The sequence below is a fragment of the Gorilla gorilla genome, chromosome 5 (assembly GCF_029281585.2).
Source record: "Gorilla gorilla gorilla isolate KB3781 chromosome 5, NHGRI_mGorGor1-v2.1_pri, whole genome shotgun sequence".
Taxonomy (NCBI): domain Eukaryota; kingdom Metazoa; phylum Chordata; class Mammalia; order Primates; family Hominidae; genus Gorilla; species Gorilla gorilla.
Window position 1 is genome coordinate 12,418,210 of NC_073229.2, and position 15,234 is coordinate 12,433,443.

The window sequence follows — 15,234 nt, forward strand, 5'->3', positions numbered from 1 at the left end:
CCATCTGTATAAAGAAGGAGATATCTGCACCGCAATCTGTATAAACATGGAAATATCTACACCGCTATCTTTATGAACATGGAAATATCTACACCGCCATCTGTATGAACATGGAAATATATACACCGCTATGTGTATGAAAATGGAAATACCTTCAACGCCATCTGTATGAACATGGATATATCTACACAGCCATCTGGATGAACATGGAAATATCTACACCGCTATCTGTATGTACATGGAAATATCTACACCGCTATCTGTGTAAACATGCATACATCTTCAGCGCTATCTGCATGAAAATGGAAATATCTACACAGCTATCTGCATATACATGGAAATATCTACAAAGCTATCTCTTTACACATGGAAATAACTACACTGCTATCTCTATAATCATGGAAATATCTACACCGCCATCCGTATGAACATGGAAATATCTGCACCGCCATCTGTATGAACATATAAATTCCCACACCACCATTTGTACTAAGATGGAGATATCTACACCGCTATCTGTATAAACTTGGAAAAATTTACACCGCTATCTGTATAAGCATGGAAATATCTACACGGCTACGTGTATAAACATGGAAATATCAGCACCGCTATCTGTATGCACATATAAATATCTAAACCGCCATCTGTATTAAAATGGAGATATCTTCACCGCTTTCTGTATAAACCTGGAAATATCTACGCCGCTATCTGTATAAACATGGACATATCTACACCGCTATCTGTATAAACATGGAAATATCTACACCGCTACCTGTATAAACATGGAAATATCAGCACCGCTATCAGTATGAACATGGAAGTATCTACACCGCCATCTGTATGAACATGGAAATATCTTCACCGCCATCTGTATGAACATGGAAATATCTGCACCGCCATCTGTATGAACATATAAATATCTACACCGCCATCTGTATTAAGATGGAGATATCTACACCGCTATCTGTATAAACATGGAAATATCTACACCGCTATGTTTATAAACATGGAAATATCTACACCGCTATCTGTATAAACATGGAAATATCAACACTGCTACCTGTATAAACATGGAAATATCAGCACCGGTATCTGCATGAACATGGAAATATCTACACCGCCATCTGTATGAACATGGAAAAATCTTCACCTCCATCTGTATGAACATGGATATATCTACACAGCCATCTGTATGAACATGGAAATATCTTCACCGCCATCTGTATGAACATGGATATGTCTACAGAGCTGTCTGGATGAACATGGAAACATCTACACCGCTATCTGTATGAACATGGAAATATCTACACCGCAATCTGTGTAAACATGCATACATCTTCACCGCTATCTGTATAAACATGGAAATATCCACAACGCTATCTGTATGAACATGGAAATATCTACACCGCTATCTGTTTCAACATGGAAATATCTACACCGCTATTGGCATGAAAATGGAAATATCTACACAGCTATCTGCATTTACATGGAAATATCAACACAGCTATCTCTTTGCACATGGAAATAACTACACCGCTATCTCTATAAGCATGGAAATATCTACAGCACCATCTGTATGAACATGGAAATATCTGCAACGCCATCTGTATGAACATATAAATATCTACACCGCCATCTGTATTAAGAAGGAGATATCTACACCGCTATGTGTATAAACATGGAAATATCTACACCGCTATCTGTATGAACATGGAAATATCTACACCGCTACCTATATAAACACGGAAATATGTACACCGCTACCTGTATAAACTTGGAAGTATCAGCACCGCTATCGGAATGAACATGGCAATATCTACACGGCTATCTGTATGAACATGGAAATATCTACACCGCTATCTGTATGAATATGGAAATATCTACACCACTATCTGTATGAACATGGAAATAGCTACACAGCTATCTGGATGAACATGGAAATATCTACACCGCTATCTGAATGAACATGGATATATCTACACAGCCATCTGGATGAACATTGAAATATCTACAACGCTATCTGTATGAACATGGAAATACATACACCGCTATCTGTATGAACATGGAAATATCTACACCGCCATCTGTATGAACATGGAAATATCTACACCGCCATCTGTATGAACATGGAAATATCTTCACCGCCATCTGTATGAACATGGATATATCTACACAGCCATCTGGATGAACATGGAAATATCTGCACCGCTATCTGTATGAACATGGAAATATCTACACCGCTATCTGTATGAACATGGATATATCTACACAGCCATCTGGATGAACGTGGAAATATCTACACCGCTATCTGTGTAAACATGCATTAATCTTCACCGCTATCTGTATAAACATGGAAATATCTGCACTGCTATCTTTATGAACATGGAAATATCTACACCACTAACTGTTTGAACAGGGAAATATATACACCGCTATCTGCATGAAAATGCAAATGTCTACAAAGCTATCTGCATATACATGGAAATATCTACACAGCTATCTCTTTACACATGGAAATAACTACACCGCTACCTGTATGAACATGGAAATATCTACACCGCCATCTGTATGAACATGGAAATATCTGCACCGCCATCTAAATGAACATATAAATATCTACACCGCCATCTGTATTAAGATGGAGATATCTACACCGCTATCTGTATAAAGATGGAAATATCTACACCGCTATGTATATAAACATGGAAATATCTACACCGCTATCTGTATAAACATGGAAATATCTACACCGCTACCTGTATAAAAATGGAAATATCAGCACCGCTATCAGTATGAACATGGAAGTATCTACACCACCATCTGTATGAACATGGAAATATCTTCACCACCATCTGTATGAACATGGAAATATCTGCACCGCCATCTGTATGAACATATAAATATCTACACCGCCATCTGTATTAAGATGGAGATATCTACACTGTTATCTGTATAAACATGGAAATATCTACACCGCTATGTGTATAAACATGGAAATATCTACACCGCTATCTGTATAAACATGGAAATATCTACACTGCTACCTGTATAAACATGGAAATATCAGCCCCGCTATCTGTATGAACATGGAAATATCTACACCGCCATCTGTATGAACATGGAAAAATCTTCACCGCCATCTGTATGAACATGGATATATCTACACAGCCATCTGTATGAACATGGAAATATCTTCACCGCCATCTGTATGAACATGGATATGTCTACACAGCCGTGTGGATGAACATGGAAATATCTACACCGCTATCTGCATGAAAATGAAAATATCTACACCGCTATCTGTGTAAACATGCATACATCTTTACCGCTATCTGTAAAAACATGGAAATATCCACACCGCTATCTGTATGAACATGGAAATATCTACACCGCTATCTGTTTGAATATGGAAATATCTACACCGCTATCTGCATGAAAATGGAAATATCTACAAAGCTATCTGCATATACATGGAAATATTTCCACAGCTATCTCTTTGCACATGGAAATAACTACACCGCTATCTCTATAAACATGGAAATATCTACACCACCATCTGTATGAACATGGAAATATCTGCACTGCCATCTGTATGAACATATAAATATCTACACCACCATCTGTATTAAGAAGTAGATATATACACCGCTATCTGTATAAACATGGAAATATCTACATCGCTATCTGTATGAACATGGAAATATCTACACCGCTACCTGTATGAACACGGAAATATGTACACCGCTACCTGTATAAACATGGAAGTATCAGCAGCGCTATCGGTATGAACATGGAAATATCTACACGGCTATCTGTATGAACATGGAAATATCTCCACCGCTATCTGTATGAACATGGAAATATCTACACCACTATATGTATGAACATGGAAATAGCTACACAGCCATCTGGATGAACATGGAAATATCTACACCGCTATCTGTATGAACATGGATATGTCTACACAGCCGTCTGTATGAACATGGAAATATCTACACCGCTATCTGTGTAAACATGCATATATCTTCACCGCTATCTGTATAAACATGGAAATATCTACACAGCTATCTGTATGGACATTGAAATATTTACACCGCTATCTGAACATGGAAATATCTACACCGCTATCTGCATGAAAATGGAAATATCTACACAACTATCTGCATATAAATGGAAATATCTACACAGCTATCTCTTTGCACATGGAAATAACTCCACCGCTACCTCTATAAACATGGAAATATCTACACCGCCATCTGTATGAACATGGAAATATCTACACCGCCATCTGTATTAAGAAGTAGATATCTACACCGCTATCTATATAAACACGGAAATATCTACACCGCTATCTGTATGAACATGGAAATATCTACACCGCTATCTGTATAAACACGGAAATATGTACACCGCTACCTGTATAAACATGGAAGTATCAGCACCGCTATCGGTATGAAAATGGCAATATCTACACGGCTATCTGTATGAACATGTAAATATCTACACCGCTATCTGTATGAACATGGAAATATCTTCACAGCCATCTGTATGAACATGGATATATCTACACAGCCATCTGGATGAACATGGAAATATCTACACCGCTATCTGTATGAACATGGAAATATCTACACCGCTATCTGTATGAACATGGAAATATCTACACAGCCATCTGGGTGAACTTGGAAATATCTACACCGCTATCTGTATGAACATGGAAATACATGCACCGCTATCTGTATGAACATGGAAATATCTACACCGCTATCTGTATGAACATGGAAATATCTACACCGCTATCTGTATGAACATGGAAATATCTTCACCGCCATCTGTAAGAACATGGATATATCTACACAGCCATCTGGATGAACATGGAAATATCTACACCGCTATCTTTGTAAACATGCATACATTTTCACCGCTATCTGTATAAACATGGAATTATCTACACCGCTATCTTTATGAACATGGAAATATCTACACGGCTATCTATTTGAACATGGAAATATATACAGAGCTATCTGCTTGAAAATGGAAATATGTACACTGCTATCTGTATGAACATGGAAATATATACACCGCTATCTGTATGAACATGGAAATATCTACACCGCTTTCTGTATGAACATGGAAATATCTACACCGCTATCTGTATGAACATGGAAATATCTTCACCGCCATCTGTATGAACATGGATATATCTACACAGCCATCTGGATGAACATGGAAATATCTGCACCGCTATCTGTATGAAGATGGAAATATCTACACCGCTATCTGTTTGAACAGGGAAATATATACAACGCTATCTGCATGAAAATGGAAATATCTACACAGCTATCTGCATATACATGGAAATATCTACACAGCTATCTCTTTACACATGGAAATAACTACACCGCTATCTGTATGAACATGGAAATATCTACACCGCCATCTGTATGAACATGGAAATATCTGCACCGCCATCTGTATGAACATATAAATATCTACACCGCCATCTCTATTAAGAAGGAGATATCTACACCGCTATCTGTATAAACATGGAAATACCTACACTGCTATCTGTATAAACATGGAAATATCTACACCGCTATCTGTATAAACATGGAAATATCTACACCGCTACATGTATAAACATGGAAATATCAGCACCGCTATCGGTATGAACACGGAAATATCTACACCGCTATCTGTATGAACATGGAAATATCTACACTGCTATCCTTGTAAACATGCATACATCTTCACCGCTATCTGTATAAACATGGAAATATCTACACCGCTATCTGTATGAACATGGAAATATCTACACCGCTATCTGTTTGAACATGGAAATATCTCCACCGCTATCTCTTTGAACATGGAAATATCTACACCGCAATCTGTATGAACATGGAAATATCTACACCACTATCTGTATGAACATGGAAATATCTACACCACTATCTGTATGAACATGGAAATATCTACACCGCTATCTGTATGGACATGGATATATCTACACAGCCATCTGTATGAACATGGAAATATCTACACCGCTATCTCTATGAACATGGAAATATCTACACCGATATCTGTATGAACATGGATATATCTACACAGCCATCTGGATGAACATGGAAATATCTACACTGCTATCTGTGTAGACATGCATACATTTTCACCGCTATCTGTATAAACGTGGAATTATCTACACCGCTATCTGTTTGAACATGGAAATATCTACACCGCCATCTGTATTAACATGGGAATATCTGCACCGCCATCTGTATGAACATATAAATATCTAAACCGCCATCTGTATTAAGATGGAGATATCTACAGCGCTATCTGTATAAACATGGAAATATCTACACCGCTACCTGTATAAACATGGAAATATCAGCACCGCTATCTGTATGAACATGGAAATATCTACACCGCTATATGTATGAACATTTAAATATCTACACCTCTATCTGTATGAACATGGAAATATCTACACCGCTATCTGTATGAACATGGAAATATCTACATCGCTATCTGTATGAACATGGAAATAACTACACCGCTATTTGTTTGAACATGGAAATATCTACACTGCTATCTGCATGAAAATGGAAATATCTACACAGCTATCTGCATATACATGGAAATATCTACACAGCTATCTGTATGAACATGGAAATATCTGCACCGCCATCTGTATGAACATATAAACATCTACACCGCCATCTGTATTAAGAAGGAGATATCTACACCGCTATCTGTATAAACATGGAAATATCTACACCGCCATCTGTATGAACATGGAAATATCTGCACCGCCATCAGTATGAACATATAAACATCTACACCGCCGTCTGTATTAAGAAGGAGATATCTACACCGCTATCTGTATAAACAAGGAAATATCTACACTGCTGTCTGTATAAACATGGAAATAACAGCACCGCTATCGGTATGAACATGGAAATATCTACACCGCTATGTGTAGGAACATGGAAATATCTACACCGCCATCTGTGTGAACATGGAAATATCTCCACTGCCATCTGTATGAATATGGATATATCTACACAGCCATCTGGATGAACATGGAAATATCTACACCGCTATCTGTATGAACATGGAAATATCTACACTGCTATCCTTGTAAACATGCATACATCTTCACCGCTATCTGTATAAAAAAGGAAATATCTACACCGCTATCTGTATGAACATGGAAATATCTACACCGCTATCTGTTTGAACATGGAAATATCTACACCGCTATCTGCATGAAAATGGAAATATCTACACAGCTATCTGCATACACATGGAAATATCTACAAAGCTATCTCTTTACACATGGAAATAACTGCACCGCTATCTCTACAAACATGGAAATATCTACACCGCCATCTATTTGAACATGGAAATATCTGCACCGCCATCTGTATGAACATATAAATATCTACACCGCCATCTGTATTAAGATGGAGATATCTACACCGCTATCTGCATAAACTTGGAAATATCTACACCGCTATCTGAATAAACATGGAAATATCTACATCAGTATCTGTATAAACATGGAAATATCTACACCGCTACCTGTATGAACATGGAAATATCTACACCGCTATCTGTTTGAACATGGAAATATCTCCACCGCTATCCGTATGAAAATGGAAATATCTACACAGCTATCTGGATACACATGGAAATATCTACAAAGCTATCTCTTTACACATGGAAATAACTACACCGCTATCTCTATAAACATGGAAATATCTACACCGCCATCTATATGAACATGGAAAAATCTGCACCGCCATCTGTATGAAAATATAAATATCTACACCGCCATCTGTATTAAGATGGAGATATCTACACATCTATCTGTAAAAACGTGGAAATATCTACACCGCTATCTGTATAAACATGGAAATATCTACACCACTATCTGTATAAACATGGAAATATCTACACCGCTACCTGTATAAACATGGAAATATCAGCACAGCTATCTGTATGAACATGGAAATATCTACACCGCTATCTCTTTGAACATGGAAATATCTACACCGCTATCTGTATGAACATGGAAATATCTACACCACTATCTGTATGAACATGGAAATATCTACACCACTATCTGTATGAACATGGAAATATCTACACCGCTATCTGTATGGACATGGATATATCTACACAGCCATCTGTATGAACATGGAAATATCTACACCGCTATCTCTATGAACATGGAAATATCTACACCGCTATCTGTATGAACATGGATATATCTACACAGCAATCTGGATGAACATGGAAATATCTACACTGCTATCTGTGTAGACATGCATACATCTTCACCGCTATCTGTATAAACGTGGAAATATCCACACCGCTATCTGTTTGAACATGGAAATATCTACACCGCCATCTGTATTAACATGGGAATATCTGCACCGCCATCTGTATGAACATATAAATATCTAAACCGCCATCTGTATTAAGATGGAGATATCTACACCGCTATCTGTATAAACATGGAAATATCTACACCGCTACCTGTATAAACATGGAAATATCAGCACAGCTATCTGTATGAACATGGAAATATCTACACCGCTATCTGTATGAACATGGAAATATCTACACCTCTATCTGTATGAACATGGAACTTTCTACACCGCTATCTGTATGAACATGGAAATATCTACACCTCTATCTGTATGAACATGGAAATATCTACATCGCTATCTGTATTAACATGGAAATATCTACACCGCTATTTGTTTGAACATGGAAATATCTACACTGCTATCTGCATGAAAATGGAAATATCTACACAGCTATCTGCATATACATGGAAATATCTACACAGCTATCTGTATGAACATGGAAATATCTGCTCCGCCATCTGTATGAACATATAAACATCTACACCGCCATCTGTATTAAGAAGGAGATATCTACACCGCTATCTCTATAAACATGGAAATATCTACACCGCCATCTGTATGAACATGGAAATATCTGCACCGCCATCTCTATGAACATATAAACATCTACACCGCCGTCTGTATTAAGAAGGAGATATCTACACCGCTATCTGTATAAACAAGGAAATAACTACACTGCTGTCTGTATAAACACGGAAATATCTACACCGCTATCTGTATGAACATGGAAATATCTACACCGCTACCTGTAAAAAAAATGGAAATAACAGCACCGCTATCGGTATGAACATGGAAATATCTACACCGCTATGTGTAGGAACATGGAAATATCTACACCGCCATCTGTGTGAACATGGAAATATCTCCACTGCCATCTGTATGAATATGGATATATCTACACAGCCATCTGGATGAACATGGAAATATCTACACCGCTATCTGTATGAACATGGAAATATCTACACCACTATCTGTATGAACATGGATATGTCTACACAGCCGTCTGTATGAACATGGAAATATCTACACCGCTATCTGTGTAAACATGCATATATCTTCACCGCTATCTGTATAAACATGGAAATATCTACACAGCTATCTGTATGGACATTGAAATATTTACACCGCTATCTGAACATGGAAATATCTACACCGCTATCTGCATGAAAATGGAAATATCTACACAACTATCTGCATATAAATGGAAATATCTACACAGCTATCTCTTTGCACATGGAAATAACTCCACCGCTACCTCTATAAACATGGAAATATCTACACCGCCATCTGTATGAACATGGAAATATCTACACCGCCATCTGTATTAAGAAGTAGATATCTACACCGCTATCTATATAAACACGGAAATATCTACACCGCTATCTGTATGAACATGGAAATATCTACACCGCTATCTGTATAAACACGGAAATATGTACACCGCTACCTGTATAAACATGGAAGTATCAGCACCGCTATCGGTATGAAAATGGCAATATCTACACGGCTATCTGTATGAACATGTAAATATCTACACCGCTATCTGTATGAACATGGAAATATCTTCACAGCCATCTGTATGAACATGGATATATCTACACAGCCATCTGGATGAACATGGAAATATCTACACCGCTATCTGTATGAACATGGAAATATCTACACCGCTATCTGTATGAACATGGAAATATCTACACAGCCATCTGGGTGAACTTGGAAATATCTACACCGCTATCTGTATGAACATGGAAATACATGCACCGCTATCTGTATGAACATGGAAATATCTACACCGCTATCTGTATGAACATGGAAATATCTACACCGCTATCTGTATGAACATGGAAATATCTTCACCGCCATCTGTAAGAACATGGATATATCTACACAGCCATCTGGATGAACATGGAAATATCTACACCGCTATCTGTGTAAACATGCATACATTTTCACCGCTATCTGTATAAACATGGAATTATCTACACCGCTATCTTTATGAACATGGAAATATCTACACGGCTATCTATTTGAACATGGAAATATATACAGAGCTATCTGCTTGAAAATGGAAATATGTACACTGCTATCTGTATGAACATGGAAATATATACACCGCTATCTGTATGAACATGGAAATATCTACACCGCTTTCTGTATGAACATGGAAATATCTACACCGCTATCTGTATGAACATGGAAATATCTTCACCGCCATCTGTATGAACATGGATATATCTACACAGCCATCTGGATGAACATGGAAATATCTGCACCGCTATCTGTATGAAGATGGAAATATCTACACCGCTATCTGTTTGAACAGGGAAATATATACAACGCTATCTGCATGAAAATGGAAATATCTACACAGCTATCTGCATATACATGGAAATATCTACACAGCTATCTCTTTACACATGGAAATAACTACACCGCTATCTGTATGAACATGGAAATATCTACACCGCCATCTGTATGAACATGGAAATATCTGCACCGCCATCTGTATGAACATATAAATATCTACACCGCCATCTCTATTAAGAGGGAGATATCTACACCGCTATCTGTATAAACATGGAAATACCTACACTGCTATCTGTATAAACATGGAAATATCTACACCGCTATCTGTATAAACATGGAAATATCTACACCGCTACATGTATAAACATGGAAATATCAGCACCGCTATCGGTATGAACACGGAAATATCTACACCGCTATCTGTATGAACATGGAAATATCTACACTGCTATCCTTGTAAACATGCATACATCTTCACCGCTATCTGTATAAACATGGAAATATCTACACCGCTATCTGTATGAACATGGAAATATCTACACCGCTATCTGTTTGAACATGGAAATATCTCCACCGCTATCTCTTTGAACATGGAAATATCTACACCGCAATCTGTATGAACATGGAAATATCTACACCACTATCTGTATGAACATGGAAATATCTACACCACTATCTGTATGAACATGGAAATATCTACACCGCTATCTGTATGGACATGGATATATCTACACAGCCATCTGTATGAACATGGAAATATCTACACCGCTATCTCTATGAACATGGAAATATCTACACCGCTATCTGTATGAACATGGATATATCTACACAGCCATCTGGATGAACATGGAAATATCTACACTGCTATCTGTGTAGACATGCATACATTTTCACCGCTATCTGTATAAACGTGGAATTATCTACACCGCTATCTGTTTGAACATGGAAATATCTACACCGCCATCTGTATTAACATGGGAATATCTGCACCGCCATCTGTATGAACATATAAATATCTAAACCGCCATCTGTATTAAGATGGAGATATCTACAGCGCTATCTGTATAAACATGGAAATATCTACACCGCTACCTGTATAAACATGGAAATATCAGCACCGCTATCTGTATGAACATGGAAATATCTACACCGCTATATGTATGAACATTTAAATATCTACACCTCTATCTGTATGAACATGGAAATATCTACACCGCTATCTGTATGAACATGGAAATATCTACACCTCTATCTGTATGAACATGGAAATATCTACATCGCTATCTGTATGAACATGGAAATAACTACACCGCTATTTGTTTGAACATGGAAATATCTACACTGCTATCTGCATGAAAATGGAAATATCTACACAGCTATCTGCATATACATGGAAATATCTACACAGCTATCTGTATGAACATGGAAATATCTGCACCGCCATCTGTATGAACATATAAACATCTACACCGCCATCTGTATTAAGAAGGAGATATCTACACCGCTATCTGTATAAACATGGAAATATCTACACCGCCATCTGTATGAACATGGAAATATCTGCACCGCCATCAGTATGAACATATAAACATCTACACCGCCGTCTGTATTAAGAAGGAGATATCTACACCGCTATCTGTATAAACAAGGAAATATCTACACTGCTGTCTGTATAAACATGGAAATAACAGCACCGCTATCGGTATGAACATGGAAATATCTACACCGCTATGTGTAGGAACATGGAAATATCTACACCGCCATCTGTGTGAACATGGAAATATCTCCACTGCCATCTGTATGAATATGGATATATCTACACAGCCATCTGGATGAACATGGAAATATCTACACCGCTATCTGTATGAACATGGAAATATCTACACTGCTATCCTTGTAAACATGCATACATCTTCACCGCTATCTGTATAAAAAAGGAAATATCTACACCGCTATCTGTATGAACATGGAAATATCTACACCGCTATCTGTTTGAACATGGAAATATCTACACCGCTATCTGCATGAAAATGGAAATATCTACACAGCTATCTGCATACACATGGAAATATCTACAAAGCTATCTCTTTACACATGGAAATAACTGCACCGCTATCTCTACAAACATGGAAATATCTACACCGCCATCTATATGAACATGGAAATATCTGCACCGCCATCTGTATGAACATATAAATATCTACACCGCCATCTGTATTAAGATGGAGATATCTACACCGCTATCTGCATAAACTTGGAAATATCTACACCGCTATCTGAATAAACATGGAAATATCTACATCAGTATCTGTATAAACATGGAAATATCTACACCGCTACCTGTATGAACATGGAAATATCTACACCGCTATCTGAACATGGAAATATCTCCACCGCTATCCGTATGAAAATGGAAATATCTACACAGCTATCTGGATACACATGGAAATATCTACAAAGCTATCTCTTTACACATGGAAATAACTACACCGCTATCTCTATAAACATGGAAATATCTACACCGCCATCTATATGAACATGGAAAAATCTGCACCGCCATCTGTATGAACATATAAATATCTACACCGCCATCTGTATTAAGATGGAGATATCTACACATCTATCTGTAAAAACGTGGAAATATCTACACCGCTATCTGTATAAACATGGAAATATCTACACCACTATCTGTATAAACATGGAAATATCTACACCGCTACCTGTATAAACATGGAAATATCAGCACAGCTATCTGTATGAACATGGAAATATCTACACCGGTATCTCTTTGAACATGGAAATATCTACACCGCTATCTGTATGAACATGGAAATATCTACACCACTATCTGTATGAACATGGAAATATCTACACCACTATCTGTATGAACATGGAAATATCTACACCGCTATCTGTATGGACATGGATATATCTACACAGCCATCTGTATGAACATGGAAATATCTACACCGCTATCTCTATGAACATGGAAATATCTACACCGCTATCTGTATGAACATGGATATATCTACACAGCAATCTGGATGAACATGGAAATATCTACACTGCTATCTGTGTAGACATGCATACATCTTCACCGCTATCTGTATAAACGTGGAAATATCCACACCGCTATCTGTTTGAACATGGAAATATCTACACCGCCATCTGTATTAACATGGGAATATCTGCACCGCCATCTGTATGAACATATAAATATCTAAACCGCCATATGTATTAAGATGGAGATATCTACACCGCTATCTGTATAAACATGGAAATATCTACACCGCTACCTGTATAAACATGGAAATATCAGCACAGCTATCTGTATGAACATGGAAATATCTACACCGCTATCTGTATGAACATGGAAATATCTACACCTCTATCTGTATGAACATGGAACTTTCTACACCGCTATATGTATGAACATGGAAATATCTACACCTCTATCTGTATGAACATGGAAATATCTACATCGCTATCTGTATTAACATGGAAATATCTACACCGCTATTTGTTTGAACATGGAAATATCTACACTGCTATCTTCATGAAAATGGAAATATCTACACAGCTATCTGCATATACATGGAAATATCTACACAGCTATCTGTATGAACATGGAAATATCTGCTCCGCCATCTGTATGAACATATAAACATCTACACCGCCATCTGTATTAAGAAGGAGATATCTACACCGCTATCTCTATAAACATGGAAATATCTACACCGCCATCTGTATGAACATGGAAATATCTGCACCGCCATCTGTATGAACATATAAACATCTACACCGCCGTCTGTATTAAGAAGGAGATATCTACACCGCTATCTGTATAAACAAGGAAATAACTACACTGCTGTCTGTATAAACACGGAAATATCTACACCGCTATCTGTATGAACATGGAAATATCTACACCGCTACCTGTAAAAAAAATGGAAATAACAGCACCGCTATCGGTATGAACATGGAAATATCTACACCGCTATGTGTAGGAACATGGAAATATCTACACCGCCATCTGTGTGAACATGGAAATATCTCCACTGCCATCTGTATGAATATGGATATATCTACACAGCCATCTGGATGAACATGGAAATATCTACACCGCTATCTGTATGAACATGGAAATATCTACACTGCTATCCTTGTAAACATGCATACATCTTCACCGCTATCTGTATAAACATGGAAATATCTACACCGCTGTCTGTATGAACATGGAAATATCTACACCGCTATCTGTTTGAACATGGAAATATCTACACCGCTATCCGGATGAAAATGGAAATATCTACACAGCTATCTGCATACACATGGAAATATCTACAAAGCTATACCTTTACACATGGAAATAACTACACCGCTATCTCTATAAACATGGAAATATCTACACGGCCATCTATATGAACACGGAAATATCTGCACCGCCATCTGTATGAACATATAAATATCTACACCACCATCTGTATTA